Source organism: Callorhinus ursinus, unplaced genomic scaffold, assembly GCF_003265705.2.
Source record: "Callorhinus ursinus isolate GAN/ISIS: 27379988/994484 unplaced genomic scaffold, GSC_fseal_2.0 scaffold81, whole genome shotgun sequence".
NCBI classification, from domain to species: domain Eukaryota; kingdom Metazoa; phylum Chordata; class Mammalia; order Carnivora; family Otariidae; genus Callorhinus; species Callorhinus ursinus.
Window position 1 is genome coordinate 1,372,710 of NW_027397143.1, and position 27,460 is coordinate 1,400,169.

A 27,460-nucleotide genomic window follows, 5' to 3' on the forward strand; every position below is an offset into this window, starting at 1 on the left:
AGACCCTTGAGGGCGGGGGGCACTGTAGCTTGCCCCCAGGACGAGTAGCCCCCTCTCGCAGGCTCCTGCTAGAATGGGGCACAGAAAAGCTCATATAAGCCTCCTCCGCTCTGAGTGACAGGGTCCCTATTTTGTCTCCAAAATCTCCAAGTCAACAGGGACAGCTGACAAGGACAGGGAGGTGATGTGCTTCCATGTAAGGCTGTGCCTTGGGCTTTGCTCTGGGCCCTGGGCTGGGGAGGCCAGGGGAGGGTCAGGAGAGTGGATGCTGGGTCCCAGGTGTGGCCCGCCTGCATGACCACAGGCTGGCTCCTCTCCGTCCCTCTGAGCCCCTGCATGATCTGGGCCTCTGTTATCCCCTGAGCCCATCGGCCACCCCTCTCCCTCTGTCTCCCTCACCCCAGCTCTAGCCAAATTCGTCTCTGTGCTACTCCTGCAATACCTGCATGCCTCTCACCTCAGGACCTTTGCACGGGCTGTTCCTGCTGCCTGAAACACTCTACCTCACTTGCCAATCAAAGAGTTCTGCCAACAGAGCAGGAGGACAGAGGAGCAGCCCCATTGCTGCCCATGTCCAGCTGGGTGACCCTGGACGGGCTCTTCACTTCCCGATGCCACGGACTCCTCTTCTGCAAAGCAGGACCTACTGGGAGGGGCTGACACGAGCAAGAACCCCACCCGTGGAGCCAGCACAGGGGGAGGACAGAGAAGGCTGTTGGGAACACTTATTTAAAGAACGAAGATGGTTGTGACGTGACAATAATTCTCAACCCTTCCGTTTCAAAAGCTCCCCCTTTTCTATTGATATGCATTCTTATTAGGTCAGAAATCAGGCTTTATTAATATTTCATACAGAAACTGCCAAGAGTACCTGGAGAAGGAAATGATTAAACAATACAGAAATAGTAGAAATAGATAGCTCTCTAGATTTAAAGAAAGATGGAAACTCTCAGATGGCCAAGGCCCGCAGCACATCAGAGTTTGGAAAGAACCCATACCTCAGGTTGTCACCATGTTCCTGTCTGCGGTCACCTTTGCCAAGAGCAAGTCAAAAACCATTCTGGTGAAAATGCTGAGCCAAGCTGGGACAGGTTACTCCTTCAACACTCAGAGAAGCCGACTATGGGAGAAACTGACTCTCTTGCATTACGATCCACTTGTGAAAACAAAAGAAAATGTGGAACAGAAGAAAATACGTTCCTTCTAAACAACGGATTGAAAACGAATTTGATGGATAAATGAAAATACTGAGGGTGGGATACTGATTCAGAAATTCTGCAGCATGTAATAAAAGAAGAGGAAATGGCACGGAATCACTGCCTCCTGTGATTTGAAGGCCATTGTGAAGAACAACAACGTACTGAAAGAAAGTTCTTCATATTAGGACATATATCATTGCATCACATTTATTTATCTTTCTGGATATTTTTATAGCCCTTAATAAAACATATTAAAATTAAAAAAAAAAAGAAGAACCCATACCTCAATGCGTTATAGTGAAGTTCAAGAGTGTCAGAGACAGCAAGGTCTAAGGGAGAGAGAGAGCTGACCCCATGACGAGGGGCCAGACTCAGATCGACACCACGTTTTCCAAGGGACCGAGCACGTTGAGAACTGACATGAGTTTTGAAGTTTTCACAACTGCGCCTGGAACCTGGAGCTTTACATTGTGGCCAGCTGGCAACCGAGTATGAGGGGGTGACCGGGACATTCTCACACACGAGGCCACACGAAGACCCACCTACGGGCAGCAGTCTCGGAGGAAGGACTCAGAGCAGCCCCGGAGAGGCCCCAAGACTCACACGATCAAGGGGTGGTCAAATTCCCAAGTGAAGACTGTTGCCTCCACCCCCAAATCAGTTAAGACCAAGAAAGGAGACAGGGGAGGCATGCCCCTAATGACACGATGGAGAGTATGCAGGCAGTGGGGGGGGTGACACATCCGGGACATGAGGTCACAGTAAAGGTCGTGTCTTGACAGAGAGACATATGGATCACAATTTTCTTTGTAAAAAAGAAAGCATTCACAGAGAAACACAGCAAAAAGCAGGAGACACGCTGAAACCATAAACTTCTCAATAAAAAGACAGAGACTGTTCGTTGGATAAAACTCAAAATCCAGCTGTAAGCTTTTTACAAGAAAGACAACTGAGCCATAAATCAAAGTAATGAAGGGGAGGAGGGGGTGTATCTGAAATTTGTTGAAGCCGGATGTAGGTCCATGGGAGTTCATTACGCTACTCTGCCTACTTGTGCAAATGTCTGCATTTTTTTTCTTTATAAAATATCTTTTAAAAGAGTTTTTTTTTTTTAAGATTATTTATTTATTTATTTGACACAGAGATAGAGAACACAAGTAGGCAGAGTGGCAGGCAGAGGGAGAGGGAGAAGCAGGCTCTCCGCTGAGCAGGAAGCCGGACGTGGGCCTCGATCCCAAGACCCCAGGATCATGACCTGAGCCGAAGGCAGACGCTTAACAACTGAGCCACCCAGGCGCCCCCTATTTATTCATTTTAGAGAGACGGAGAGCGAGCAAGTGGGGGGGGGAACGGGGACGGGGAAGGAGCAGAGGGAGAGGGGGAGAAAGTCCCAAGCAGACTGTGCAGAGCGTGGAGCCCGATGTGGGGCCCGATGCAGGGCTCGATCTCATGACCCTGAGATCATGACTTGAGCTGAAACCAAGAGTCAGACACATAATGCACTGCGCCACCCAGGCTCCCCTCAAAGAATATGTTTTTCACTAAGATTTCTCTCTTCTCCAAAAGTCCAAGACAGCTGTGAATTGCTAATTTTTACACTGTACCCATCACTTGAACTTTCAAAAATGGCTAAATAGAAATGAGCTTATAGGAACAGGTTTTATTGCGTAGAGATACAAGCATGCCCAATACCTCTGGAAATGCCCCACACTTCTCTTGAGAAAGATCACTGTAAATTGTCAGGGATGAAAAAAGAATTGTGTGTTTGAATCAACCTTTTAAAATTAAACACAAATACGTACAGAGACTCAAATATCATACGTATAGGCCTATTTCTACGTGTGTACCCTCACAATGCTCCCCGAAATCTTAATCTTGAGGCCATCAACAAGATTGCTAATAACGGTTGCCTCTGGATGCTGAACTCACACAAGGCTCCTTTTTATGCTTTTCCTTTCCCTCCGAAAAGATCATGTGTCCTGAGCTGCATGTGCAAAGTCAACAGCTCAGCTGCCTTCTCATCTTTATTAATCAGAGTCCTAGGCCATGGCCAGTGGGAGCCTGTGATGGCTGCCGATAGGGGGCATTCCTAGCCGAAAGGAAAGAAACCCAAGCGCTGGGTCAGCCTGGCAGGGGGATCCCTTGGCAAGCCTGATTTTCATCAGTTTTGGAAACAGCAAACATCATTGGTGGAGCCCATTAGGACCACCCGCCCGGGACCCAAGAAGAGGACCATGTGTCCACACCCACCAGGCGGGCAGGGGTGGGGTTCTGCTCCCATCCCCCCCCCCTTCCATCCACTGAGGGCATTCTGGAGGGACACCGCCCCTGAGAATTTTCAATATTTGCTGCGCTGTCCCATGTGGAAGCTAAAATCCACCTGTGGCTCCTGAGCATCTGGAACGTGCCCAGTGTGGCCGAAGAACTGAATTTTTCATTTCATTGATCTTTAATTAATTTAAATTTAAACAGCCATGGATGGACCTTAAAAACATGATGCTAAGTGAAAGGAGCCAGGCACGGAAGGCCACACATTGTCGGATACCATTTCATAGGAAATGTCCACGGCAGGCAAATCCATGGAGACAGAAAGTGGATCAATGGTTGCCGGGGAGTGGGAGGAAGTGGGAGTTAGAAATGGCTGCTAGGGAAGGAATGTTCTGGACTCAGGTAGTGAGAAGATGATGGCATGGCATGGTGATTATCCTAAAAACGACTGAAGTGCATACCTCAAAAGGGTTCATTTTATTTTTTTTAAAGATTTATTTATTTATTTGAGAGAGAGAGGGCACACGAGCAGGGGGGAGGGGCAGAGGGAGAGGGAGACGCAGACTCTCTGCTGAGCAGGGAGCCCGATGTGGGGCTCCATCCCAGGACCCCGGGATCATGACCTGAGCCGAAGGCAGATGCTTAACCGACTGAGCCGCCCAGGTGCCTAGAAGGGTGCATTTTAGGTTGTGTGAATTTATATCTCAATTTTTAAAAACTACAAATAAATTTTTAAATAGCCACATAGGCTAGTAGCTATTACATTGGACAGCACAGGTCTGTAAGCTTTCGCGGAGGCGTCCAGGCCTTTGATCATCCCCTCTCACCCCAAATTCATGCCTGGTGGGGCTGCTTGGGAGTCTTCCCCGCCACTTCCATGGACTCCTCATCCCCGCCCCGCCCCCCCGGCCCCAGTGCCTCCACGCCCCCTTGTTCCTGCCCCAGCTGCAGCTTCTCTGACCCCCCCCCCACGATCCATGGTGTCCCTGGGCTCCTCACCTGCTGCCCCTGGCCCGGGGGGCAGGCTCCTCCCACCAGCTTTGCGTCCTCCCTCCTCCAAGGTCTCCTGCAGGGACATCTCGTCCGTGCTCCCTCCGCACTTGGTATAGTGACCCTCAGGTACCTTTACTTGCCACACTCTTCCTATTATTTTGCTCAAAACACACCTGGCAGGGCTATTTCCCTTTGGGCTTTCAGAGAAGGGGGCATCTAAGGCAGGAAGCCACCAGCCCCAACGGCCCCCTCGCTGGGCCGCGGCCTCTGCTGACCCCCGCCGGCCGGAGGTGTGGCCTTGGCGCTGAGCACAGGGCTGACGGGGGCGGGGCCACGGGCACAGATCTGCCGTGCAGACGGTGGACAGCTACGATGACACTGTCACGCCTGGTTAGCTGTCCCCGACGTGTCTTCAGGCCCATTCACTCCCGGGCTTCTGGGCTGAGCTCTCCGCCTGGGCACAGCCCGTCCGCCTTGGGAGGGGAAGGAGGGAAGGTCCGCAAGGCCCCCTCTCAAGACCAGCCGCCCCATGGGTGCCTGACGGCTCCTGCCTCCCTAAGCCTGAGTTAGGGAGGGCTCTCCCAGGACGTCCCGGGTCCTGCTGGCCACCTGCTCCCAATCCAGCATTTCCCACCTGAGAGCCCCCGCCACACGGTGCGCGGAGCCCAGGGGGACCGTGGGGGGACCTGCTCACTCGGGGGGGGGGAAGGAAAGAGGCCCCGCTGAGGGTGGCAGCTCTCCCCACCGCAGGCGGCCAGCACCAGCAGGACGGGCTGACCCCCAAAGCCTACCCGAACCCGGTGCGAGAGTGGGGGGCAAGCACGTGTGAAAAGGTGCTTCGCTAAACACACAGAAGGCGGCATTGTTTGCCTGCGCCTCAGCGGGGCCAAGTCTGGAAGGGATTCCTGGTAGGAGCACTGATGAGGGCTTACCAAATTCTCAGCACAGCGAGGACCCGGTGATTGATGCGGAGAAAAACATTTTCACCAGCCCCCTCATCTGGTTTGTATTAAGAGATTTCCATGCTTGGATTTTTTTTTTTTTCCCCAGGGTGAAATCGGACGATGGGTCGGGAGCAGAGAAACCACGGAGGGGGACAGGCAGCTGGGTGGGGGGAAGCCTGACTGAAAGACGTGGCTGAGGGGGAGGGAGGAAGCCCCCTACCCTCTAGGCCAGCGGGAGACAGAGGCCCAGCCGGGCGGGTAACCCATTGATGATGGAGGCGCTGTGACTGGTGACCGGCTTCCTTTCTCCCTTTATTAAAGTCACAGTGGGTTTGGCAGCAGCAAAGGGGGTGCCTAGGAGCCCTTCCCTGAGGGCAGTGCCACCACACCCCCTCGCCCCCCTCCCCCCCTTGCCCCATGCCACGGCCTTGCCCCTTCCTGCCTTGTCTTTTCCCTCAGCACCAGCAGCATCTGATATACCCAGAAGCTTCCCTTTTTGTTTGTCGTCTGTCGCTCTGCTGTAGCAGGTAAGCCCCAGAGGACAAAAGGGTGGTTGACTGTGTCAGTGAAGGACTGACCCAGTCTTGCCTTCTCCAGCCCCCACCTGGGCGCTGGGTCTGTGTGGCTCCAGCCAGATGGGGGGTGATCCTTCAGCTTCCCCCTGGGCTCCTCTCTCCCTCCCAGGCCTGGAGAGGGTGGGCATGAGTTGGGGGGAAGCCAGCGCTCCCCCCCCCCCAAGGCCTCAGCTCCAATCATGTCTCTCTGGCTATTCAGGTCCTCAGGTTCTCGGACTCTCCTTTCTGGGCACCCACGATCAGATTACGAAGCAGAGCAGGCTGAGCCCACAGACCCTAGCCCGGGGCACACTGTTCTCCTGCCTAGAATGACCGTGAGCATTTCCCACTTAGCCAGCTTCTACTCATGCCTCAGGGCCGAATGTCCTTTTCACCTCCTCCAGGAAGCCTTCGTGGTCCTGCCTTGCTGCTCCTCCTTGCTCCTGGCCCCAGCTTGCTCCAAAGCACAGTCTATTTCTGCATGATTTGCTCACCCGGTGAGAGCTCGACACATGGCGGGGGGGAGGGGGCTGAAGTGTACAGGTTGGGGTGAATCTGAGAGAGAACAGTGTGTCTACAGTGGGGTAAGCCTGAAGCCGCGGGAGTCAGGGACCAGGCTTGGGGTCACGCTTCGGATTTGACCCTGCTGTGGGGAGTGATAACATGATGCTCGGCACCTGGGCTGCATTCTGCATCCCAGGCTGTGAGGGATGGGACTGTGTCCCTCCCAAATTCCTCTGTCGAGGCCCCAACCTCCAGGGGGCCTGGTCATGAAGGTTATTAAGAGGTAATCAAGATATAATGAGGTCATAAGCACGGGGCCCTAATCCAGTCTAATCCAATGGGACGGGTGTCCTTGAAAGAGGAGGGCTCTAGTTCTCTCTTTCTACCACAAGGAGAACCAGCGGGAGGGTGGTTGCCTATAGGCCAGGGAAAGAGCTCCCAATGGGAACCAACTCGGAGGTTTCCCCGATCTTGGACTTTCCGCCTCCGGAACTGTGAGAAAGTAGATTTCTGTGGTGAGAGCCCTTCAGTGTGGGGTGCGAGGTGGTACAAAACCTCAGTGGCCTCAGGCATTCAAATGTTTATGAAGAACGATAATTCGCAATAAAAGGATTTAATTAATAGGGAAGATAGGGAAGCGCAGATCTTTCTTTCTTTTTTGTAAGATTTTATTTATTTATTTGAGAGAGAGAGTGAGCAGGAGAGAGAGCATGAGCAGGGGAAGAGGCAGAGGGAGAGGGAGAAGCAGACTCCCTGCTGAGGGGCTCGATCCCAGGACCCTGAGATCATGACCTGAGCTGAAGGCAGAGGCTTAACCGACTGAGCCACCCAGGCGTCCCAGGAAGCCCACATCTTTCAAACTCTTGTCTCTTTCCAACATACCATCAAGACAAACCTCTCTACTTTTTCCTCCAGAAAGGGAGAGATGAAGCACCCGAGCTTCGAGAAGGGTCATTGGTTTCCCCACGGCCTAATAGACAAACTCATGATAAAAACTTTCCAAAGACAAGTCAGATGTCCGAGGCTGTCACTCTGCAGGCCTTGGTCGGATGCCCAGCAGGTGTCAGGACAAGATCAACTCCATCACTGGCCCGGCTGGTTGAGACGGAGGTCTCCACCCCAAATGCTCCAACAGGCCTGTTTGCCCATCCTCCCCACACTGAGTGTTTTGCAAAGAAAAGAAAGGAAGATGTTTTCCATTTGAAAAAACAAGAAATGCTGGCAAAGCTGAGAGGCAGGGCACTCTCCGCACTACCGAAAGAACACAGGACAAACCTCTCAGGAAAGCAATTTGGGCCCCTATTTTCAAAATCTAAAATGCCATGTCCTTTGATCTAGCAATTCTACTTCCATGAATTTGTCCTCAGGTAGACTTCCCCATGTGCACACAAAAGCAGGACGCACCCGAGGACTAGCTGCAGCGTCGCGTTTCATACCAAGGACAAAACAATGCAAACGCCCACTAACTGGAGACTGGCAGGGTAAATTATGACAGACTCCTGCAATGAAATTCTAGGCAGCTTTTGAAAAGAAGGAAGCAAAATGAAGCCATAAACGTACTAAGAGGAACCATAAATTTCTTTTATAATCTCTGATTTGAGAAGAAGGCCCTTTCATATACGACACAAACCTCAAACTGTAAAACAGACGAATAGGACGACATTCCCATTTCTTTCTTTCTTTTTTTTTTGCATGACCCAAAAGAAAAACAAAAGAAAAACCAAATCCGTCAAAGAAAAAGCATAAAACGGTGAGAACATGTTTCTAACTCATAGGATAATTTTCTTAAAGCATTCCTGCAAATCGGTAAGAAAAAGATGAACAACCCAGCGGGAGAATGGACCAAGGATCTGATTGGACAATTCATGGAAAAGGAAATAGAAGTTTCTCTGAAGTATATGGGGAAAAAAATGCTCAACCTTCATCAAAGAGAACTACAAATTAAAACTCTCCTGGGATATTGTTTCTCATCTCTTAGAATGATGTCTAATGAGCTACAGTTGATCTTTGACCCACACGGGTCTGAACTGCACGGGTCCACTGACATGTGGATTTTTTTAAAAAATAAATGCAGCATACTGCTGTGCCTGTATTTTCCCTTCCTTATGATTTTCTCAATAACATTTTCTTTTCTCTAGCTTACTTGATTGTAAGAATTGATTGTACTTTATTGTGTTAATTGACTGTGTATGTGATCAGTAAGACTTCTGGTCAACAGCAGGCTATCAGTAGTTAGGTTTTTGGGGGGAGCCCAAAGTTATAGGTGGATTTTTTTGGCATCCTTAACCCCTATGTTGAAGGGTCAACTGTGGTACCACGTTGCTTAGCCAGGACCCAGGAATCGTGTTCTCTTCTGCAAGGCTGAGGGGAGTAGAAAAGGAATGGGTACTATTGTGTCACAGATGCTTTGATCCAGAAATACTACTTGTAGGAATTCATCCTTCAGCTGTATGCACCCACCAGGCCATTGAATGCAGTGGTTCAAAACTCCATCGGAGAAAGAAAAATATTTCAGATATTCTATGAAGTGGAAACAAGGGACAAAACAGCGTGTGTGCTGTGCGTTACCCTCGAGTTAACAAAAGAGCAGGAAAAGACTGTATTTATACATGTTTGGACGGGCTGCATTTACACCCTTGGAGGGAAGGCTGGGAGATGTCTGGGAAGGGTAACTTGGCTGCTAAAGGACCAGGGATGGAAAGGACTCTCCTCCCTGGAGGCCTTTTTATGCCTTTGGAGTCTTGAATTTGGAAATATCTGGCCACAATGAGGCAGATCTGTATGTTCCGATATGGGATGATTTTCAACTTCCTCGACGTGTAAGAGGCAAGGTGCCGAGCATGCTACGACATGGACAAACCTTGAAAACATCGCATTACATGCGAAAAGCAGGTACCAGAGAGCACATATGGTGTGATTTCCATTTATAGGAAGTGTCGAGAATAGGCAAGTCTATAGACACGGGGTAGATTAGTGGGTAGGGGACTTCTTTTGGGGGTGATGAACATGGTCTAACATCGGCTCTGGTGATGGCTGCATAACTCTGTGAATCTACTAAAAACCATCGACTTGTACACTTCAAGTGGGTGGAGTGCACGGTATATGAATCATATCTTAGCAAAGCTTTATTCCAAAGAAAAAGGCCAGGTGCAGACCAGTGTGTAAAGCATACCGTAGCTTGTCTAAAAGAGGGGCATCTGTTTGTGAGTTAAGGTATGGACATAGGAAATGAGTCCTCCTGGAACAGGGGAGAAGGGGGATGCTCATCACAAGCTACGGGGGTCCCATGGCCTGAGCCCCAAAGCCTGGCTGCCATGATGGGAGCCACAGAGGGAAAAGTGTGCTCATCTAAGGTTCAAAATGATGATGGCCTTTTCCGGCAGCGTGGAAGATGGGGCTTTGCTGGCTGTCCCAGGCACTGTGTAGTCCCCAGGGGCAGGCCTCCCCAGGGACCCCTGCAACAAGGCTGGTGAGGACAGGGTGAGGACAGAGCAGTGGGAGCTCAGAGAGGCTAAACAACTTGCCTAAGCCACACCGACACATCAGCCCTGACCCTGCATGTGACGCAAGCCTACAGACTCCGAGCACAAGAGCTCATTCCAATGCAGTTGCCCTCTGGTCTGCAGAAATGGACGGTGCAGAGAGCAGTCTGGGAACAGGCATGCGCCCTGCTGCTTCAAGTGCAGCCCTCTGGAGCCTGGTGGGATTAGAAACGGACTACCTGCCTCCCATCGGAGCTTATGGGACCCAGTGCCATCACCCCTCCCCTTCCTCTCCTGCCCAACATCTCCTTCATCTCCCATTGCCTCCACCTCCTATAAGGAGCAGGGGCAGCTAACGCTCCCTGGTACTTATTACGTGCCTGACACTTGGCATCGTTGCTTGTTCGATCTTCAGGAAGTTTACCTCCAAGCCCTCTCAACAGGCCTTGTGAACACCAATACAGAGCCCAGTGTTTCCAATCAAAGTTCCAGTTCATGGGCAAGGTATAAGGGAGAAGCTGTGTAAGATAGGACTTCTGGGAGAGTGGCAAGACAGTCAGGGATCTCAGGTGGGGGGACCTTCTTGGTCATCTAGCTCAACCTTCCACCAAGCATGGAAATGTGTCCATCCATCTATCCATCCATGCCTCTACACACCCACCTGAGCACCCATCTACCCATCCATCCACCCATTCATCCATCCACCCACCCATCTACCCATTCATCCATCCATCTATCCATCCATCCATCCATCCATCCATCCATCCATCCATCCATCCATCCATCCAACCTTTTTTAGCATCTACCCTGTTGTCAAGCAGTGGACCCTATATATATATATATATATATAGGACCCAGAGATATAATGCTGATTCACATGTTGTCCTACTCATGAAGCCAGTTTAATGGGGTTCAATTCAGCATCTTTTCCATAATGGCCTTGAAGCCTGTGTTTGCTTACTTCTCATGCTGGGGAACTCACCACCCGACAAGGAATCCCATTCTACGTCATGGGACACTTGGACTGTTCACCCCTTTCGTTTCCCAGTTGAGAAACTCGGCCCTAGGCAAAGGACTACATGGCTGAGCTCATACCACACACCAGTGGCAGAGCTGGATATCTGACTCACTGCTGCTTCTTCCCATCAGAGCTCTCTGCCCTGTGGTGTGTTGCCTGTGGGTATTATTTGAGATACTAAAGCATTAAAAATTCGTAAGAAGTTGATGCTGGTGACCAGAACTTCTATTTAGCATTTCAAATGCATAGCATACTGACAGCTAACTATGTAAGTACTAAGTCAGACAAAATCAATTTCTCTTTTCCTCTTAAAAAAAATTTTTTTTTTTTTTTAAAAAGAGATTGTGTCTCCCCACCCTAGCCCCCGGCCCCCTGCTCTAGAAGATTGTGTCTTTGATCCCAGGCTCCAACAGGGGGCCTGGCATGCAGATTGTCTAAGGAGCAAGAGAAAGAGTTGGGACTTTTGGCCTCAGGCTCTGGTCCCCGCTAAGGCCCCAGTGATCTGTCCAATTTGTCCCTCTGAGCCTGTTTCCAAACCAGGATCCTCATGCCCCCTTCTCCAGATAACCTGAGATAGCCGGGGGCGGTGGCGTGCGCCTGTAGTCCCAGCTACTCGGGAGGCTGAGGCAGGAGGATTGCTTGAGCCCAGGAGTTCTGGGCTGTAGGGAGCTATGCCAATCACGTGTCCGCACTAAGTTCGGCATCAATATGGTGACCTCCCGGGAGGGGGGGACCACCAGGTTGCCTAAGGAGGGGTAAACTGGCCCAGGTTGGAAACGGAGCAGGTCAAAACTCCCGTGCAGATCAGATAACCTGAGATACTACGTATAAAAAAGGACTAACGTAGAGCCTGACACTAGAAAGTGTCAACAGCAAAAGCCAGGTTGGGTTTTTCAACAGAGGCCTTTGAATTGAATTAAAGTATTGTCTGAATCCTGCAGAAGAAAGGAACAATGAAGGAAGCCCTTTACAGGATGCTGACCCCTACCCCCTCTGCTCTTTCAGTCCCTAATTGCATTAAGCACTGAGTTCCCTCCCTGGTGACCCTGGGCTGCCCAGCAGGAAGTGACCTTGAGGCCCCGCCCGCCCAGAGATCTGCTCCCTGAAGTCCGGATGATGTGTCCCCTCAGATGTGACCCCGGCCTTCTCACGGGCTTCCCAGTCCAGCCTGGCCCACCGGAGAATGCCTTTTCTGTGCTCTTTTGAAAGACCCACCACCTCTGAGCTCGGTGCAGGGAAGCAGGCTGAGCCCCGAGGAGCAGGCCAGCGAGGCCGCAGGGCTGGGTCGGGGGCAGGCGCGTCTCCGAAAGCATTTTACAGTGAAATGAGGTTAGGCAGGGTCAGGCGAGGCAGAGATGTGGGGTCTTGCTGAGAGCAACACACTGAGGAATTACACGCTTCTGAGGTTTGAACCGTCCACTTGGGAAACTCTTTAGCGAGTTCTTTAAAAGAAAACATATTTTGGAATTTTGGTCTGATGATACCACAAGGAAGGCAAGGCAGCCTGACTGCTAGGGTAGAGCCAGGCTGATGATGAGCGGCCCCCTCAATTTCAAAATGTTGGCTCCAAATATAAAGGAATGTACCCATCTGCGGAAATGCTCAGTTTTTATTTTGCCTAATGTCACATCAGATTTAAAAGATGTGAATACGTGTGTATGTTTAAACATGATATACCCACGTCAAATGTAATACATGTTTCAGCAACCCACACACATATAAAATATTTACACACATGATGCATTTTTCAGATGCCCTCTTCTTTATAAAAGTTCCAATGACAAAAAACATTTAAACCAAAGAGAGAAAATGAGCCCTGATTCCATGATCTTCACATGACGAGGGTTACAAGTGAGTGCCTTTTGTTGTGGGACAGACGTCATGTCAGTGTGTCAAACGGAAGACTTCTGATGTGTTCTAGAAGAGTTGGGGGGGATCTATGGGGAGAGAAAGCACAGAGGGAACAGCCGCGTGCAGAGTGGAAAGGGCTTGAGCTTTATAGGAGGTCACACCTGGCTCTGCTTCCAGCACTGAAGTCATTATTGGCATGACGGTGTGACCTTGGGCAAGTCCGTGAGCTTCAGTTTTCCCCCAGTGACCCAGATGGGTTTCTGCACAGAAAACAGAGCAGGGCTGTGAGGGTTCCCAGGGGTGGAGGGAGAAGAGAGAGCTGGGGAGGTGGAGGGAGGAGGGTGGGGGGCTGTGAAGAGTGGTGTTGGGGAGTAGGGGTGGGGTTAAGGGTGAGTTACGGAACCAGGAAAGCTGGAGGCCAGAAACTGGTGGGAGACACGCAGCGCCCCGGGGCCCCCAAAGTCACAGGGCTTTGGCGACAGCTCCAATTCCCTTCTGTGGTCCCCATAAACTACCCAGTGTCCTGGGATGCCAGCTCTCTGACATGCAAACCACATCTCCCAGAGACAGCCCCCCCAACCTCCCACCGCCCGCCCCCCGGCCCAGAAATGGCCTCAAATTCTTTGTCAGTCCCAGTGTAGGAATTTCTGGTTGGGAAAATGTAAGCGCTGTGAATTTCACAGAAGGTGGCACAAGAATAGAAACTGCTAGATGATTTCCAAGGAAACATAAATTTATCGCATTTGTAAAATCTCTCCCCAGTGGGGACAGGGCCATTTAAAGTGGTGGCAGCTGTGAGGAGGTGACGCACGCAGCCAGGTTCTCCCGCCTGTGAGAGCCACACGTCCCCCGGGAAGCCTGGCGGGGCCTCACTTGAGGGAGGTGAGGTCCTACGTGGGAGCTGATCTCCTGCTCGGGCAGAGGCCATGCATCACCCGGCAAAGAGCGTGGGAACAGGCAGCATGCAGATCCGGCTCCGAATCCCTCACACGGTGCTAGCTGGGTGACTCGAGGCAAACGCCTCTCTGAGCCTCCGTTTTCCTGCCCCGAAAGTGGGCATTATCATACCCGCCTCGTTGGGCCACAGAGAGGACTGAAGGAAAAACAGATTAGAAACTCACACGTAGGGCGCCTGGGTGGCTCAGGCGGTTAAGCGCCTGCCTTTGGCTCAGGTCATGATCCCGGGGTCCCGGAATCGAGTCCCGCATCGGGCTCCTTGTTCCCTGCTTCTTCCTCTACTCCTCCCCCCTGCTCATGATCTCTTTCTCTCTCACGCTCTCTCTCTCAAATAAATGAATAAAATCTTAAAAAAAGAAAGAAAGAAAGAAAGAAAACTCACACATAAGACCCAGCCCACGGAAGTGTTCAGGACGTGGTGTTCTTGTCATACTCGGGGCAGGCGTCACCATGTTCTGCTGTTGCTGCGATGAAACTGGGGAAGCAGTAGGCTCGGAGAGCTAGCTGTAGATGCTCTAGGTCCTTGGACTGGAAACTGGCCAATAGAGCAAATGTGACGGGGGCTTGAACAAGAACAAGTTCTGTGGTCTTTCTCAGGTCACCAGAATAGTGGAGAATGATGGGAAGATTTGTTGACACTTAGCCTCAGAGTCAGCAAACAGGACTGGACCGTGCCTGTCAAGGACACACTTGGGTCCCATCTTTGTCATCTCAAGCCAAGGCTACCCAGAGCTGCTCTGAGAGTCTGTTTTGGGAACTTTAATCATTCTTGTGCCATCTGCGCCACTTTTATAACTCTTTTTTCCTTTAAACTAGCTTTTCTTTCTTTCTTTCCTTTTTTTTTTTTTAAAGATTTTATTTATTTGAGAGAGAGAGACAGAGATAGCAAGAAAGAGAGCATGAGCAGGGAGGAGAGGGAGAATCAGACTCCCCTCCGAGCAGGGACCCCGACACGGGGCTCAATCCCAGGACCCTGAGATCATGACCTGAGCCGAAGGCAGACGTTTAACCGACTAAGCCACCCAGGCGCCCCTAACCTAGCCTTTCTTACTGAAAGAAATATGTTTGGGAATGAAACTTCTTCCATTGCAACCACTATCACAAAAGGAAAACGGGCCTCCCGTGCCATAAGACGGTTATTGTTAAAATAATACACAATGAAAGCTACATCATCCAACAGAGTCCCAGCCAAAACCCTTGCCTGATAGCACTGAGCCTAAGGTCTGAACCGTTTGCAAAAAGGGAGACTACCACATATTGGAGGAGCATCAAAGACACAGTAGGACCAAACTGAGACTGATCTCTTGGACCAGCTGGGAGGACTGAAAGAGACTTGAACATGGGCTTTTTTATGTGGAGTTCCTGTCCTTTGATATTGAATTAGTGCTCTTGTGTCCTCGCTCTGAGACGCTGCCCCGGTGGAAATGTGGGTACACGGGGCCTGAGGAACGCAGAAACGGATGTTCCCGGATTCCCTTCATCCCACATCCCCTGTGTGCACGTTTCCGCCCTGCGTGACTCTTATCCCCACTTCTGCGCCTTTCCTCCCGCAGCCTCCCCTGGGACCTCCACTTTGATCCTTCCCATGTCCCTCTGCATCTCCAACCCTGACTGCTCCCCAGTCCACTCCTGGGGTCACCCATGCCAAGCTGGACCCTCGTCCCCTGGGGGAACCCCAGCTACCCCCAAGATAGGTGCTTTCATATAGGTGCATTCACTCGTGCGGGTCCCTCCCCTGGCTGGCGGCCAGGTGGCCTCCTTATCCTGACTCTGCCTTCCCTCCAGGGGTCTTCCCACCATCTCACTCTGGAACTCTCTCTGCAAACCACAAGCTGAAATAACACAGGGAGCTACAGGCACTGGGTCTAGGAGTTACAGAGTAGAGATAAAAGAGTTTTGATTTTTACACAACGGCATCCCTCTTCCTCTCCTGGGCATGTGGGGTCATTATGACCAGCAGCAAGGAAGCTTCCCAGGTCCGCTCCTTCGAGGTGACATAATGCAGGTGTCACAGGGACGTGGAGGTGAGAAGCACGTTAGGGGTCCCCTTCTCCAACTCACAGCCGGCTGGCTCAGGACAGGTCTTCAGGGTCATTCCTCCTGTCCTTGCTGGGGGCTGTTAGGTAGAGACACCAGTCCCATTTCTACCCAGATTCCCAGAGAATGGAGGGGGCCTGAGTTTGGAGCCAGACGGGTGAGGGTTTGAATCACAGCTTCTCCATAGACCCCAAGGAAGGGGAAGGATAGGAGCCTGTAGGATGGGGTCTGGCCTGGAGGTAGCATCCGTCCACTACCTATAGTTACAGTTTATCATGGGTTTGTTACATTTTACTTCTGTCCTCTGATACAGTTATTATCATCCTCTGTAAAGGAGATCACTGGACACCTTTTATGTCTTTAAGTTGTTAGAAACAATGAACAGGGTAGGCCTAAGTACAGAACCCATAGCTGATCGTGGCCCCTTCCTTCCTTCCTCCCTCCCTCTGTCCCCTCAGTGTTTCCTGAGTCCTACCTGGGGCCAATCACTGTTCTGACTGGCTGTGACTTTAACCACACCAGCCTGACTCTGGTCCAAATGTCTCCTTCTCAGACAAAAAACCTAGACATTTTGTCCACCTGTCTGAAGTCCAAATGCAACAGGATTAAACGGGTCATGCAGGAGACCTGCTTGGTAGGCAGCTGGTACCTGGGGGCCCCTGATGCTCACTGTCAGCTGGTCACAGAGCCCACAGGGCCTTTGCTTCCTCATCTGCTCTAGACATTGGACCCACATCCCTGTCTGACTCACCCACCTGGAGTTTCTAGAATTTTCTGAAAATGGGGACAGGTCTGACGATCCATATCCCATCCTCTGTTCCTCCTCAGAGACAGCCCTATTTCTATGGTCACACGAGCAAGTTCTTTCCATGCTCTGGGCCCAGGTCATGTGGACCTAAAGACTCAATTCATGTGGTGGGATTCATCCCATGCTTTTTTTCGCACCTGCTCTGTGACAGAGACTCTTCCTCTTACAACCTCCCCCCGCACCCCTTTTCCACGTCCCTCTGCACTGCTGTCCATCAGACGCTCGTGCTGAGGCCCCGGGCAGCCTCTGTCCCCCATCCTCTGTCCCCACTGCTGTCTGCTAATCCTACGTCTGGGGTCCCTAGCCCCATGTCTGGCTCTTTGTTCTTCTCCTTATGCCAAGCAGGCTTTTAAAAACCAAATGTGCTCTTCTGCACATTTTTTGCCATCCCTGGGCCTGTTTTCTGGGCCGTGGCCACAGCTCCTGTCCCTCCCATGTGCACACATACACACACACACACACACACACACACACACACACACACATCCTTTCTGAGTCTGAGAAATGCAAGCCTGCCCACCCCCCATCCTTGGAGAGAGGCCCTTGGTTTGCCTTCAAACATCCTGACATCTGCTTTCCTAATTTCCAAGATAGGAATCTTTTGGTCCGTGGGATGGTGGCTACAGGTCCCCAGGACAGTGAGCTAAGGATGCGGTGGGCCCACAAGGGGTGGAGAGGACACACTCTTGCCCCTGAAACATAGGGGACTTGTCACCTGGTAGTGCCGGGGTTCATGCCTATTCCTCACAGGCTCTGTCTGCATGGACTTGCCCCTCCCATCTCTAACGCCAAATGACACTAGATTACCTTTCTTGAATGGGGGGGAGGTAGAAGGGGGGAAGGGGCCCTTGGGAATCATGTGATCCAGCAGTTAACACCTTTAATTAGCGGAATCACTGGGGCAGACTACCCTGTCCCCACCCCAGAGACTGAGCCACGGAGTCTGGGGCGGGGGGGGGTGTCTCAGGCACCTGGATCTCTAAAAAGCATCCCAGCCCCTATGACTGCTGACGAGCCCCTCTGGGAGCCCCCTCACTCCGCACGGGGCACCAATGGCTAGGATTCCAGCAGGAGCTCACAGAGCTGCCCGGGACCCAGGCTCCTGCATGCCGGGGCCCGTATTCCCATACAGTCGTGCTGACTGCAGGCTTGGAAGCCCCGTGCTGGGAGGCTGCTTCCTTCCACAGCCCTCGTAAAGACAGCCTGGGCTTATTGAGCAACAGGGGCCATCCTGTCCAGCCAATAAACAGATGCCCAAACAGATAAATCAATGAAGCCCTAAACCGCAGGGGCCATAACAATCTCCTTACAATTCTTCTTTGGGGGTGGGCTCTGCAATGTTGCTTTGTGTTATTTTCTTTTCAAATAAGCAAAATGGTTTTCTTGGGACTCCATCCAAGAACATTAGATAAATAGCTGTGATCCAGCTGCTTGCAGGAAACCCTGTTGGGGCAGACAGTGTGGGAGAGTGAGGCTGTGCTTTGATGTGCAGGGTGGGGGCACCCTGGGGCCATGGGGGCCTTTTGTGAAAGCCCCAGGCTCCACAAACTCTGGCTCAGCTTCCCCATGGGACCCCTCCTCTCCTCCTCCCCGCCACGCTCACACGTGCTGGATCTGACCAGGTGCTTCCCTCCCTCAGCCCACAGGCCCTGTGTCCCCTTGATGACTTGGGACCAAGTTACGAGCCTCCTGGCCGGTGTCAAGGTGTGGCCCGGGGCGTCCCTGTCTCTATCGCATGGCTGGGCTCTGCCCACTAACTGCTCGGCGGCCACCCACGCCAGGGACCCTTTGCCCTCCTCAACGGCTCTATGTCCTCTTTGAGCTTTGGGGCAGACCCTCGTGGTTTCCGTTCTCCCCCTGGAAAGCTGCTCCTCCAAGGCTGGCTCTGTGCTCACCTTCCCTCCCCCCGCCCCCAGAGAAGCCCGTCCCTTGACCCCACATGGGGGCCCGACAGGCCAGACCCCTCAGAGGTCTGCTTCTTCCATGACTGTGGGGCTCGTCAAGGGTAGAGGTTCCCTCTGGCTGGATCGAGCGTGGCAGGATGGGCAGCAAGGGCTTTGGAGGTAGACACACGGGGTTCGAATACCACTCCCGCTCTCAGCAGCCGGGTCACTCCGTACAGCTTGTGACGTGATCTGCTGCCATGCATCCTCCCAGCCTGCTCCTTCCCTCCATCAGAGTGGGTATCCCATCTGATAAGGGTCCAGCTCCCCTCCCAGCCTAGGAGTCTGTGCAGCAGGGTGGGTCTCATTCCTCTCTTCCCCCCAAGCCTGGTCCAGAGGGTGGGACTCTGCTGGCTGCAGGGACTGTTCTCAGCCTCGCTCGCTGCCCCTGCCTGTGGCTGGGGTTCCCTCTGCACCCTGTGGTGGGCGTCACCCCCGGGCACTCGTCACTTTTACTCTGAACCCCTGCGTGTTCAGCCCCACCTGGCTGCTGGGGTCCATGGCCCCAAGTGTCTTCTCCCTCTCCTAGCCATCTCCAGAGCCGGCCCCCATGTGCCCGTCTTGTTCACCCACACTTCCCTTTACAGCACCCCATCTGACCCTTGCAGGCCATTTCCCACCCTGCCACCGAGAGGGTGCTTTCCTCCACCCCTCTTCAATCCCCCATCACTGTGACTAGTCCCCGTGTCTCTCTGTCTGACGCCCCACCCGCTTCCAGCTTCCTCTGGGACCCAAAGAACACCCTGCTCCGGTCCATGATGCAGCCACATGGAGCTCCTGCAGCCTCCCCGGAAGCCTCTTTCTTCCCTGTTCGGAGCTTGTCAGCATCAATAGCTACCATGCTGGCCCAGAGCAGAAGTCCAATAAAGACTTCTCTGAGTCTCGCAGGGAGTGGGGTCCCTCCATGGCCTAAGTGACCCATTTTGGGGGAGGAGTCAGGATGCCAGACTTCCCGGCCATAGCAGCCGGCCTGGGCTGTGTATACCTAGCTTTGCCGGCATTCTGTCCAGGCCTGGAACGGGGTGGGCACTCGGTAAGCGTTTGTTGAAACAGTCTCGCACGGTGTGCATCTCAGACCCTGCTCTGAATGGGTTTGGGTCTGCATGTGAGGCAGTCCATTTGCTATCAGACAAAACTCAGTCATGGTCAGGTCAAAATTTTCCCGATGGCCAAATTATTATCTGATGATTTCGCTGGAATATAAATCAGCACGATCTCGATCTGCTTGGAAACACCCGATGGCATTCCCTCCAAGTCGTCTGATGATGTCCAGATGTCGGCTGCCGCCGTGAAGTGTCTTTTCTGTAATTAAGCTGACAGGAGCTCCACGTTTGACAGGGGGGTTTGGCCGTGAGCAGGTCACCTCTCCGTGTGCCCCGTTTCTCCTCTGGAGCACGGAGGGAGCACCAGCTGGCTTGATAGCGAGTTCATGTACAAGGTGGAATGATGCCTGTTTTTCTGAGGCAGGCTATACTCTGAAATCAAATATTCTGCATGTTTATATAGAGCTTGGAGCCCCCTGTAGCCTGGGTGTGCTCCCTGTGGCCTGGGACACCTGGCCTTGCCACAATGCTGAACAGAGGAGGCCCAGAGGTGGATGTTAGTTCCCACGGGATAAGCTGGGAGCCTTGAAGTATTAGGGAGGCTGGGGTTCAAATCCAAGGTCAGGCAGGCTCCTGGGGGCTTGTCTTATCCTGTGGCCAAATAAATGCAGGCTTACCATCCTACGACTGTGTCTTTTCTTTCTAGTACACCCATCAAATGTGTCCTCTTCCCACTTTGGGGGACTTCTTGCTCCTTCCTAAATGCAGAAACTGTCCCAGGGCACCAGCAGATGGGTGTAGAGTTGCTTGCTAGCCCAGGCTTCCTGGGGGTACCTCTGCCACCCTCCAGGGTCACGACTGGGCTAAGCCCTCCAGGGAGAGCAGAGGGACAAGATCCAGGCACTGTCCCCGAGGAGCTCATGGCCAGGCCAGGTGGACTGTTCTAAGGGAGGTGCCACAACGCGCGACAGAAAATCATCGGTCAGGTGCATACTTTCTGCATATGGGGGATGGGAAATGTTTTTATCAAGGAGGCCATATTTGAGCAGGGCTTTGAGGCTAAGAAGAACTTAGACACAGTCTGAGATGAGAGATGGAAGCCAAGTAAGCCTGGATCAACTTGTTTTATTTTTCCTAGAATTTTCCATGTGTGAAAAGCACGGGCATAAAGTACACATGGCCAGGACAGCAGGTTAAAGAGGGGGAAACCCCATGGATTGAGCAGAAAGGAGCTACTATAAATTTGTGTAGGGAAGCACCAGGACCACGCAGGGCTGCCCGAACACACATTCTTCCAAAGGAGCACCATGGCGATCTTCCCAGGGATTTTCCTCCAGAAAAGACCTGGTACATTTGGCATCACTCCAAGCAAAGTATGGCTGCTTATTTGGACACCAAGCACTCTTTATTGTTCCTAGGCTGTAAGACCATAAGGATGCTTTTCCCCTGTTGTGGCCTTGCCTGCTAACCGATTCCTGCTGTCAGACAGGCACATCCCCTGCTCACAGAGCTGCTCCCCATTGCAGCAAACCCTGACCGGTCCAAACTGGGAAAGACAGAGCAGGAGCAGACTGTAGGGGGTGGGGGGAGGTGGGAGAAAGAAATGAAGAACTGCTCACGTGTGTGTGACCCATCAAGGTTTCAAAGGTCCCCCCACACCCACCTTCCCAACAAAGCCATTGGTGAGGACAGTGGGCTGTGTTTGTTAGGCACCCTTTGCCCTTGGGCGGGGGGGTGGGGGTGGGGGTGGCCGAATCCCTTTAGCAGAGCCTAGAAGAGGACAGCATCAGTCACATGAACACATCCGGGCAGGGCTCAGAGAAACTGGCTTCGTGGTGGTGGTGGTGGTGGTGGGGTGTTCCTGTCCAGGGGCGAGTGAACAGGTCTGGGGACCTTTAGCACCCTGACCTCTGGAGAGAGGAATCAACTCCCCATACCTCCCTCCCATCCCTGTGCAGACACCCTGATGCCCAGTTCCGCTTCTCGGGCAACCGGACACCAGGGAGGAAGTGCCTTGGGTTAGGGGTGATGCCCTTCTGGAAACTGGGAGCGCTGCCCCCATTGCAGATCAGAAGAGAAACTTTATCTTGATTTCTTTTAATAATATTTTATTACTCTTGTGGGGAAGGGAGTATAGTTTTTACAGAGGTGAAATTTGTATATAAGCACTAAGGATTATAGGTTTTACCTTGATTTCTTTTCTACCGGCCTTTTAGAAAAGCCTTCAGACACATTACAAAAATATATTGTGTTCAACGGGGCAGGATGAAAACAGGAGCCAAAAATAAATGACCCCATCCGGGGGATAAGAGAAGGGTCCTGGACTCAAGACTCGAGGTTCTATGCCCTTTCTAGATGTGCATCCCAAATGTACAGAGTCAAGTCAACATGGAACCCAACCACGGAAGCCATTCACAGCATATTGAGGACTAAAAACCATCCAGCAGCGGGTGCCTGGGTGGCTCAGTCGGTTCAGCATCCGTCTGCCTTCGGCTCAGGTCATGATCCCGGAGTCCTGGAATCGAGGCCCGCATTGGGCTCCCTGCTCGGCGGGGAGTCTGCTTCTTCCCTCTCCCTCTCCCTCTGCCCCTGCTCCTGCTCTCTCTCACACACTCTCTCTCTAACAAATAAATAAAATATTAAAACAAAACAAAACAAAAAAACCATCCAGCAGCTCAGGAAAAGCACAGCCCAGAACCAAATCGACACCGAGTGTCCCCGCAGCAGGATCCTAAATGACGTCTCTGATGCACGGCCCCGGAGAGGTGGCCGGAGCCACAGGAACCATGGAAGCTACCGGGGACTTGCGCTAAATAGACTGGCGGGCGTCTGGGGTGGCTCAGGCGTTAAGCGTCTGCCTTCGGCTCAGGTCGTGATCCCAGGGTCCTAGGATCGAGCCCCGCATCAGGTTCCCTGCTAGGCGAGAAGCCTGCTTCTCCCTCTCCCTCTCCCACTCCGCCTGCTTGTGTTCCCTCTCTCGCTGTGTCTCTCTCTGTCAAATAAATAAAATCTTGAAATAAAATAAGAAGACTGGCTTCAGCAGCGCCAGCAGCGCATGCGTGGAACCCAGCCGCTGACCCGCAGACCCGGAGCGCGCTTTTCTTCTCCGCTGGTTTGCAGCGTCAGAGGAAAGGTTCTGTAGGTTCTGTGCAGATCCGAGTATCTGTACATCCTCATCCCAAGTGGGTTATCACCGGGCGGCAGCCCCCAAACCAGGCTAGGCTCCCCCACGCCTGGTTTGCAGGGCAAGAGGGGGGAAAGGATAGTCCTGACTGCAGGGATGGTTCAGATGGGTCTCCACGGGCTCAGCTCTCCGGCTCAAAGCCCCTGCTCCCCTTGGCTGAACTTGTTGACCTTAGGCTGCATAGGCTGACACTGGGCAGCCGGGACCCAGGGGCCCAAGCCTCTTTCCGGGGCATGGTCCCCAATCCCCTGGGCTGAGAGGCCTCCGCACCACCTTGCCTTGGCTCCCAGCTCTCCCATCCCGTGTGCCCTGAGATCAAGAGCCCCAAGTCCACGGTCCCTTCTGAATGGCAGGTTTCCTATTGACTTGGAAATGGCTTGCCCTCTTCTCGCCTCCAAGCCCCCACCTTCTGGCCCCCAGCTGAGCATCTACTGACAGGTCCCTGGTACACAAAGCCCCACCCCACCCCACTGCAGTACCGGGTTCCACTGGTCCAACCTTGAACCTGAGGGTGAAAATGTTTCCAAGCCTTAATTTTATAGCTGTTACCAACCAGAGTTCAACTCTTCTGATGTAGCTTGCCCTCTAGAACTACAGTTCCGAAGGCCCGATAGGTTGGTTAAGAGGGATTTTAGGAAAAACAAAACCAAAACCAAAACCTGATCAACTCGACGCTAGGAAATCCAGTATAATTTTTAGATTAGAGGTTGCACAATGATAGCTGTGGGCTGGAGGTGACCCACAGACATGTTTTGTCTGGCCTGCAGAGTGTTGTTAAAACATGGGAATTCGTGGCCCAGAGTTAGAAGTCGGGCGATTTTACACATGGCCGTGGATTTCTGTTCCTCTCTGGGAAGCGAGGGGCTGGGGCGGTCTGAGGACGGGGACCGGCTCAGGAGGGTGAAGGTGGGTGTGAGGGGTGGGGTGGGTGTCGGGAGGCACTGGGATAGAGTGCTGCTCATGGAGAACTTCGGCTCCACGTTCCTTGTTCCGAATGCAGACCTGGCTTGGCTGGGAGCCCTGGCATGATTTACGGACTTGGCAGGAGAGCCATTTCCTTGTTTTCTGTTTCTCATTAAAGCTTTTAGGCAAAGGGCTTAGTGGCTGATTCTGGTGCCGGAGTTAGCCCTGGCCTTATGAAACAGAAATCGACAGCCAAGAGGAAATGAAGGAGGAAGGGTAAAGCGGGACCCAAACCCAGAGCACCTCTATGGGAGTCAGATACTGGGGGATGGGCTGGGGGGGGCCGGGGGGGGGGAGATGGGACGGAAAGGGGCAAGATGTAACTGTTTCAGATTTCTCAGGAGAACTGATGAGTCCATGGGAGCAAGGAATCCACCCCCTTGGCAAAAAAAAAGTGAAGGCTTACAACCCCCCCCAACACACCAAAAGCTCTCATGTGGGTTCGCCCGCTCTGTACCCTCCAGCCGCTGGTCAGCTGGCCCCTCTGCTAGCCTTGGTTTCCTCAGCCGTAAAATGGGCACAGGGTTGCCGAAGGGACAAGATGAAAGCAGGAGGTGGAAGCCTACCAGCTCAGCGGCGGGGCCCTGGCTCTGTCCCCGGTGGTCCCAAGGAGCCACCACCAGCTGAGTCACGGCAGACCAATCTGGACAAAACCCACTGGCGGGGGGCACAGTCCCTCCAAGTACCTCTCACCTTGTCCTGCTGTGGCTGCCTCCCACCGAGGGGAGCAGTGAGTGCCCAACGGGCCACCTGGGGTCAAAGCAGGCAGTCAGAGTTAGCTTTAAAATACACCTGAGCAGAATGCTCACTTGGGCAGAGGCACGGCAGGACTGTGGGCTGACCCAGCCCTCAAGGTGGGACGAGTCCTCTCCTCCACCGCCACACTCACTCCAGGGAGCGTGCCCGGGGGGGCAGGCGGGGGGAATGTGTGCATATGGAGGAGTCTGCGTAGGCTATACGCGTTGGCGAGTCCTCCATGCACTACGAGGTGTTCAAATAACACGTTCACTTGTTTTTTAATCAAGTGGACCCTGGAGGGTAGAATTCTCAGCACATACTGGCTTCCTTTCAGGACTGAAATATTTGATCTAAAACTACCATGCTGAAGCGGTAACAGGAGAGTGAAGGACTTTGGCGGAGGAGGTGGTAAGCCCAGCTGTTTCCACCTGGGCCAGCCCTCTGCTCTTCCCAGCCTCTGCCTGCCCTTCCATCTCCCTGACCGCTGGACACGCTCCTACCCACCCTCCCAATCACCCAGTTCAGCTGCCGCACCCCCAGAGCCACTGCGGTCTTGCCGCCCATGCCTGGCGGAGCTCCTATGGAGTTCATGGGCACGTCTCCCACGAGGTAAGGTTTTTGAGCACGGTCAAAGTCATGGGCTCAGGACCTAGACCGCCTGGGTCCGCATCACAGCTCTGCCACCCGTGGACATCTCAGGGTCTCAGTGTGCTCGTCTATAAAGTGAGGATGACTGTCGCACCTGCCTGGGGAGGGCTGTTGGGACCACCAGATGAAGGAACGACCGCGAAGGTGTTGACAGCGGCTGCCCTCAGCAAGCCCTGAAAATCTGCAAACTAAAACCACAGTGGGCTACCACCTCACACCACGCCCCCCTCCCCAGGACGGTTGATGGTGGAGCCCCTGAGGGAACTGGTCTTGAAGTTCCTTGAACAATTACACAGAGAGTTACTGTATGACCCAGCAATTCCACCCCTGGGTGTCTGCCCACGAGAAATAAAATGTATTTGCACACAAAAAAACTGCAGATGAACGTTCGTGATAGCGTTATTCATGAGTCTCAGACTACAAACAGATGTCACTCGATGGACAAATAGATAAAGAAAATACTCAGCCCTATGGGCGCCTGGGTGGCTCAGTTGGTTAAGTGACTGCCTTCGGCTCAGGTCATGATCCCAGAGTCCCGGAATCGAGTCCCGCATCGGGCTCCCTGCTCAGCGGGGAGTCTGCTTCTCCCTCTGACCCTACCCCCTCTTGGGTTCTCTCTCTCACTCTCTCACTCTCTCTCAAATATATAAACAAAATCTTAAAAAAAAATATTCGGCCCTAAAAAAGGAATAAAATACTGATTCTTGCTATAGCCTGGACGAACCTTGGAAATCTTATGCTCGGTGAAAGTGCCAGTCACAAAAGGCCACCTCCTATGGGTTTCCATTCATATTAAAGTCCCGAACAGAGAAATCTCTACAGACGGAAAGAAGGTTAGCGGTTGCCAGGGGCTGGGGAAGGGGTGGGAGGTGAGAGGGTGCTGGCTCAAGATTATGGAATTTCTTTTAGAGGTGATGAAATCTTCTCAAATTGGCTATGGTAAGAGGTTGCACAATTCTGTGAATACCCCAAAACCACCGAACTGTACGAGAGAAATGGGTAAATTGTATGTATGGCATGGGAATCATATCTCAATGAAGCTGTCTTAAAAAAAAATACTCAGTTGCCCACCAAAGAAAAAAAAAAAGAAGAAGGAAAGAAAAGAAAGTCATTAGCTGCTATTATCTGTCTCTTTGCGACACAGGGTCCAGTCCAGAGCAGGTCCTCAGTCAAGTCTGGGAAAGCGACGAGGTAAATCAGATAATCAGCCATTAGGATTTTCTGCTCTGCCTGGACCCCATGTCCCCCCAAAATCCTCTTGACTTCCTCTCTTTTCTACTTTAAACCTGGACTTGAACATCTCCTTCCCAGTGGGGACCCCCAGAGCTCCCCCACCCCCCATATAATACCTCCACCTGCACATTCCATACCCCAAGTGACTTCATCTGCTTTTCCTCTTTTCCACAGCACCTGTCAGCTTATAAAATACACTACGATGTATTTATTATAGTCTTGGTTTATTGTCTGTCTCCCTGCATGTAGATGGGAGCCCCATCAGGTCAGGGAATTTTTATTGTTGTGTTGATTTATGTATCCTCTCCTATTGGTAGGTTCCAGAAACATTTGCTGAGAACTTGGTCTTCACAAGATCTCTGATAAGTAGGCTTTATTTTTTCCCCCTTTCCCCGATGAGGATACAAAGGCTCCACGAGGTGAAGACAGCTGCCCAGGGTCCCATGGCGGGTAAATGGAGCTGGACAGGGAGCCCAGATGCCGTGGCGCCTTGGCCAGCTCCTTTCATATCGCAGGGGGGCCTCTGGTTCTCTAAAAGCAGGAGGCCAGGGGACAGTAGCTCCTACTTATGAACCAAGCGTTGAGTTATGTGTTTATTTATTTTATTTTATTATTTTATTTTATTTTATATTTTATTTTATTTTATTATTTCATGCCCAGGGTGGAGTCCAATGCGGGGCTCAAACTCACGACACTGAGATCAAGACCTGAGCTGAGATCAGAAGTCCGACGTTTAACCCACGGAGCCACACAGGCACCCGGAGCTGGGTGCTTTAAATACGCCACCTCTAATCCTTACGCAGTCCTGCAAGTTCGGCCTTTGATTTCCACTTACTGGGGAGCTGGGAAGGGTTCTGGGACTTGCCCAAGGCCACGCAGCCAGTAGATGGCAGGGCTGAATGTTTATTTGTATTAAAGGGCCCGCAGCTGAGCTCCTTCCTCTCCCCATTCCCCAGTGGATAAGTCACGTCCTGTCTCCTTCCACGAGGTAAGCACCCTTGGGTGAACTATGCTCCCGAAGCTAAGCTAGGACCTAGCGGGTGGGACAGTGGAAGGGACTCATCAACAGGCCAGCTCTCTTGACATCCTCAAA

At 52.3% G+C, this 27,460-nt stretch overlaps 1 protein-coding gene, 1 long non-coding RNA gene and 1 pseudogene across 3 annotated transcripts in view; 2 read left to right on the top strand and 1 right to left on the bottom strand.

Moving 5' to 3' along the window:
* COL23A1 (collagen type XXIII alpha 1 chain) overlaps positions 1-27,460 on the bottom strand; it is a 308,128-nt gene that overhangs the window by 93,552 nt on the left and 187,116 nt on the right. The gene's annotated exons all lie outside the window — the stretch shown is intronic.
* LOC112816214 (large ribosomal subunit protein bL33m pseudogene) lies at positions 1,010-1,451 on the top strand (annotated as a pseudogene).
* On the top strand, positions 5,812-8,592 carry LOC141371613 (uncharacterized). 2 transcript variants are annotated; one of them, XR_012376702.1, is made up of 3 exons: positions 5,812-5,931; positions 6,363-6,455; positions 7,378-8,592. It is a non-coding gene; the product is annotated as an uncharacterized lncRNA (long non-coding RNA). The 2 variants fall into 2 exon arrangements; XR_012376703.1 differs by having other exon boundaries at positions 5,814-5,931; positions 6,179-6,455.